Below are 6834 nucleotides of genomic sequence, written 5' to 3' on the forward strand. Positions count from 1 at the left end.
CACCAGAGGCACCGCCACGCCCCAAACACACACAGGGGAACAGGTGCCTGGTAGGCTCCAACACACACACACACACACACATACATACACACACATACACATACAGAGACAGAGGACAAAGAGACTTGCAATCCAGCTATGTGTCACGTCTGGTGATAACCATGCTCTAAACCGAGATAATGCATGCAGAAATGCAGAGCAATCAAAGGCCCAATCAGCACACAGAGGGCAAAGTCACATCAGGGACAAGTGAGTGACAAGCGAACTGTGCTTTCTTATCTCAGATGTATGTGAGACAGCTGGATGAATAAGGCAAGTTCAGTGTGGAGTCATGTGTAGGTGTAGGTTTGTCGAGTGGAGGAAGTGAGTAGTGTTGACGGATCCTCTTGAGTAACACCTCTGACTTCCCCGCATGGTGCTGCGTCCCAGAAGATCCAGCCACCCACAGCAGCAGACTGGTCCCCCAGGGTGGAAGCTGGGGGGGGTGGGGGGTGGGGGGTGTCTGTCCGCACGTCTGACACAAAAACACTGTCCCATCTGCTCCGTCCGGTCCCCTTCCTCCCCAGAAACCACAGAAAACACTGCACCTCCCAATACCTCAGAGAGCGCAGTGACAGACACCAATCAACACCCCCAACACTTCAGGAGGTAATAATGACAGGAGAGCGGACGCGCACACACACACATGGACAACACCGGCGAGAATGCACAAAGGTACATGCGATCACAGAAAAAACAGAGCAGAGAGCACATGAACACACAGGATGTATGCTCACACACACACACTCGGTAACATGCTCGAAACCCGGAGCTATGCAGAGGAGGCAAGCCGAAGTGTTTCTGCAAAGTCACATCACTCACTGCCGGGGCCAGCCCATTCTTTCCCCAGGCCATTTCACCCTTCTCTAGCTTCTCTAAAGAACACCCCCACAGCAAGGCCCAGGCCTGCCACCCACACACAAATAACAATGCATGATTTCATTTCTCAGCCAATAGGGGGGACATGACTGAAAAAGATATGAATCATAAATAGGCTGCTTTCAGTCACCCTAACAGGAATAACCTACCCCCCCCCATCCTTCTTCCCTCATCAGCATTTACAGAAACAATCCCGGAGACTTCTACTCTGGAAAATGACTTAAAACGTTGAGTCATTGAAAGGTAAGTCTGCGGTGTTGCCCCCATACTGTGTCAGTAATATCTGTCTGGGAAAGCATGTCTACCTTCCCGTGGACACTAAAGTGAACAGGAAGGGGGAACTAGTCCTTCATAGTGTCTGGTCGTAAAGAGTGACTGTACAGAACACAAAAAAACAAGAAAGCCAAACAACAGGCAGATTTTCCCAGCTGTGCTGTAAGTGTTGCGTTTAGCTGATTTGCAGAACTCACTTGGTAGTGATTGCTGGTGGACATGGTTCATTCACTGATCTGAAACTACCTCCTTGGTTTGTTGCAAGGATGTCAAAATGCTCCCATATTACAGACGGTGACGTGTGCAGGTTTGTATGTGATGGTTTGATGGACAGAGACAATGAAGAGCTAGTTCACAAGTTCACCAGTTAACAGGATATTGCCATGCGCTGGCAGTGACATGCCAGGTGGCTCTATGCCAGACAATGCTATGCCGTTATATGCTCTACAGTGCTAATGTCATGCTAATATCAAACACAGAGTTCCTCCATACTGAACACTCCAAACATACTGTAACTGTATATTTAACTATACAGGTGATGGTCTGCTCATACAGGTACATAGGCATTTAATTTCTGAAAAAGAGTCTGTACAAGTCTGTACTGCAACGAGGAAGACCACGTCAGCTGGGGCCAGGAAGCAGCCGCAACTGATTGTGACCTCTGCTTTAGGTGAGGTTGGTTATTGTAAGGATGGGGCGTCAGCTTGCAATTTCTGAACTGAGGCAATGATCAAACAAAGCGCAACTATTGTGTATGCTTGTGCAATTGACGTATGCATCCCTGTGTCCACCTGTTCAGCTGCCATATGGGAGGATTTAGGCCACACCATGGCCTGTGGGACGGGGTAGATCAGGGGTCTGTCAGCAACATCTGAGTGACAGGTAAAAAGATTTAAGCTTGCCTATAAAAGTTTCAGCAGCAGAGGATTTCACATTCTGTCACACATGTAACGCATAAACTGTGGGCTAACTGAACGTGGGCAAGAGCACAGAATCCTCTGTAGTGACACGGAAAGGTGGTGGTGTCTGATATCCCCTCCCTCATAAAAGTAGAGTGGAAGTCTCCCAATGTATGTGTGTGTGTGTGTGTGCGTGCTTGCGCGTGTGCATGAAAGAGAGGGTAAGGGATTCACGTGTGTGAATCTAATGAATCATCTTCTACTCGAAATGGGATTTCGTGAAAAATATTTCCCTGTTGGCTGTTACAGTAATGTCTTGGCCGTGACCCTTTCATCCCAAACATTCACCCTCACCTCTACTCTCTCTCCCTCTCTCTCTCTCTCTGTCTTCCTCTCTCACCTTCTCATGCTCCATTTCTTCTCTCTTAGGAGGGAAGATGGGTATTTATGTATCTGTATCTGGTTCTGTGGAACACATGCTGGCCACAGACACACACACACATACACACACACATAGAGCCCAGTCCTCTTTTAAGGTAAATGGACTTAATAAAGTTCAAAGGGCTGACAATGAACAATTTGCCCCTTTAATTAATGTAAGTCAACAAGCGGCATGATTAAGAGAACATCTGACAGACATTTCGGGCACAGTACTGTACGTGTCTTTAATCTCAAAGATAAGATGTGTAAGTGTGTGTCAAAGAGTGTGAGACAAGGAAAACACAAAACAATTGCTGATTCTGAAGCTCTAGAGGCTGTTCAATAATCAGACCTGATTATCAAACTCCTCTGTTCCACAATTTGCACTATGTACATGTGTTTTTGTAATAAATGCCTGCTCTGACTACCTTACAAATAAATATTAAACTTTTTGGATTGCAGGTAAAATTTAAGATTACTCTGACCTGGAATAGGTCATAGCAGTCATCAATATTGCTGTCTCCTCAGGTCTTTCATATGACCTTTAAAGCATTTCAGTGTAATTGATATCATTCAGGTGTCTGTGTTTTCCATCTTGGAGCCCACGCAGTTTGGATGTTTGAAATGTATTTCCAGTGCTGCGGAGCGGTGCATGATTGTGCCTGTTCTTTGTGTACCCAGACGTCTAGACTATTCAATCACGATGCAAAGGTGTTGCTTGTGATGCGGGAAATGCAGGATTTATACTGTCACTCTTAGTAGCAGCCCCTGAAATTATAACAATATTATTTAGTCAAAACATTTCATCCTGAACAGCCAGTCATTCTGAGCTCCTTCTGCAATTCCGGTAAGACCCCCCACCCCCCACACATGACTGAGAAACCCAGGTGTAGACAACAAACCTGAAAGTGAAAGGGGGAGTCTTTCCTTGTCAGTGTGTGTCATATCACAGAGGAGCGTGGCGAGATGAAATATGAGGACAGAAAGTGTTTTGTGTGGTTTGATATTTGTTATGATTTAATATGATCCCACTGTGTCAGCATCAGACACAGAAAGGTAGAAGAAGGGAGGGAGAGAGAGAATGAGAAAAAAAATGGTGCCTCAGTGTCAGACATTTAATCTGTCTAATCCAGAAAGCTGTGAACATAGTCCAAGAGAGACTGGAGGGAGAGGGAGGGATGTACGGAGATATGAGGTAAGACATATGGGGGGGGGACAAAACGTTGCTGGCTGCAGATCCACAAGACCCCTTCTGTTATCTCTGAGTTTGATGAATGCCTCAACATATGAGACTTTGATTGGTGGGTTGGTTGGTTGGTTGATTGATTGATTGATTGGTTGGCACGTGGCAGGGAAACGGGTGATTAAATTAGCAGTCTCCGTGTTGGAAAGTGGACCAGGGCAGCAGGTGTTTGGTTACGAAACGGGCCAGACGGCATGGTCTACAGACAAGGCACTGCACAGATGGACTAATGATCTGAAGACACAGGTAACTGGGATTAACCAATCAGATTACAGACACTGTAAGACTGTCCTGCTGTGAAACAAACTCGAGAGAGACAGAGACTTTGACTTTTAAAAGCTTGTTAACAGCTTTCTGAAAGTGCGTTTGTAAATAAGGAAAAGAAGGTCTGAAAATGAAAGAAAAAGATGAACAAATCTCAAAACAAAAAGTGTTTCCCACTCAATTCACCCAGGTAATATTCAGTTCATAAAAGGGATGTGCAGATTTCTCTCTGGTCTCTACTACACACTATTTGCTCTCCCTTTCTTTCAAGCCTCCCTCTTCAGAGCAGTGGCATGGCGGTTAACAACCCTCCTGTGCACCTTCCCCTGTATTTGAGTGTGGGCAGCACCTACGCTTGGATTGCTCTATATTGTTGATTTTGCTGGTGATGATAGAAAAGCGAAACATAAGTGAGGTTATCTCGATGTAAAAATCCCGGGTTAGTTTGTCGTTTGTTAGTTGTCCATATATATAAATCAATCAAAAATGCTGGTGCACCCACTTCACCAGCCAGTCATTCTACCGGAATTCTAATTTGTTTTTCTTTTTAATTTCAATTGAATTGCTTTGTCTGTGGGGCAGCCTTTATTATTTTTTTTTTATTTCTTTGCACCCTGAAACCCTGAAATGCAGATAGACAAATGAACAAACAAACAAACACACAGGTAAATAGTCTTGAGGAACAGTCGGTAATGACAATTCACTAATCAGATACAGCACACTGTACAAGAACTCTAGTGCACCGCAGTAGGGTATTGATAAACAGCAATGGCAGCAGTTAACTGCAGTATATTTTGCTTTTTATCTTAGTTTACACCTACCATTTTGTGCACCCTGTCATCCCTTTGGAGCATTCTGCCTAAAAAACACCAGGTTTTTGTGTAGCTCTATTTAATTAGGCTAATTGACCTTGCAGGATGCATCTTGTATTTGAGTGAGGGGATCAGTTGCACTCTGAGGAAGGTGCTAAGCTGCACCATGAATGGATCCGTTGTACAGGTAAATGCCAATTCATGAGTTTTTTGTGTTCTTTTTTTTAATTGAGTGAAAAAAGTGTCATCAATTTTGACATTTTATTGCATAATAATGAATAACACCAACCTTTTTCAAGCCAAAATGGTTTGAACCTTTTTTCTGAAAGTGCAGCCCTCAAATCTTGTTTGTTCCTGCTCTGTACATTTTCTTTGGCTTTGGGTGCTGCAGTATTCCCAAATGACTGTGCCTACCTCCCATTGTCACTGCGCACATCAGAGTCTGACACACCCCTTCCCACACACACTTACCGCTTGGCACTAAAGGTTGTGGATGATCAGAGGAACTCCCAACCCTCAGGACCAGGTTTCAACAGGGAATTTCCACTGCATTGTTCACTGAGTGTGAACCAGGCAGCTCTGTGGAGTTTTGGGCTCAGGTACTTTTTTGTTGTGAACTGAATGTGGTTCTTTGCTACTTAAGCACAACTAGGAATCTAGTGTTAGCTGGCAGGAACAAGGGCTGTAGGCAGAACTGTAACAGCCCAATGTCAGGCCTAGCCACTCGGGACAGAGTGAGGAGTAACATATTTCTGTCAAAATGGCAGACAACCTTCTAGTGATAACATTTTTCTAATGAAAACAGTGCACAGTTTGAATCTTGTAGCTTTATGTTAATTACAGGAAAAGTCTATTATATAGTTACAGGCAACCTCTAACAATTTATGCATCATTATCTAATTCTTTTTCTGCGCGAAGTTAGTAGACTTTGATGTCTTATAGTCTCTCCTGTTAGTCTCTCTCTATGACTACATTACATTACGTTATTGGCATTTAGCAGGTGATCCTATCCAGAGAGACTTACATTGGTTACAATTTTTTTTTATTTCATGTTAAGCATTTTTACAGCTTTATATTTAATGAGGCAATTTAGGGTACCTTGCCCAAGTCTACAACAGCAGTGTCCCAGGGGAATCGAATGGGCAACCTTTTGGCCCTGCTCCTTACCACTGTGCTACACTGCTGCCACTAGGCCTGCCAGTGGGCTGGGAGTGACCTGGTGGAAGGAAATACAATAGAATCGGGAGCAGAAACCCTGTCAGCTTACTGGTTCGTGGTTCAGGTTCTGCTTGGCCTGGTTGTAATAGTGGAAAAGTGGCTAATTTATGTGTTTATGGGGTGTGGGGGGAGGTGGTTTGGTTGTATATTAACAGGGATAGCATACAATATTCAGTGTGAGTGGATGAGCTGGGGGGGGGGGGGAGTAGAATTTAGACACAAGGAGGATTTGTACAATTAGGGGGTTGACTGTTGTCTCAAAGAAAAGAAGAAGCAGATTAAATTAAGAGAATTAGGTCAAAGTAACAAGGAGGAGGAGGGGGGGGGGATTGAGGTCAGAGAAACACCATCATAACATAAGAGAGAGCCAAAAAAGAATGGTGGTGATGGTGGTCAGTGGGTGGAGGTGGGGGAGCAGGATAAGGGAGGAAGAAGACAGAGAATGAGACAGAGGGAGACTTTCGGTAAGGTTAATTTCAGGTGAGCCCTTCACCTTTGTTCTCCGGTTGTCTCATTTCACGCCTCCGTCTAGACGGCTGATTCAGCACAGGTCATTCTTTCTTTCCCTCCTCCAGATCTTTTTTTTCCTTCCTGTCTCTCCCCTGTCCTCCTCTCTTCCTAATCTAGCTTCATTAGCAGACACGTTTATCGATCCAGTAGATTTGAGGAGAAAATCCCCTTGTCAGACAGACAGATCTTTGGTACAAGCTTTCCTCCTGTGGTCCTCTAGCCCCCCACCCTACCCCACTCCACCACCAAAACAACCCCCTCCCCACAGACCTCATCA

Source organism: Megalops cyprinoides, chromosome 21 (genome assembly GCF_013368585.1).
Source record: "Megalops cyprinoides isolate fMegCyp1 chromosome 21, fMegCyp1.pri, whole genome shotgun sequence".
Classification (NCBI taxonomy): domain Eukaryota; kingdom Metazoa; phylum Chordata; class Actinopteri; order Elopiformes; family Megalopidae; genus Megalops; species Megalops cyprinoides.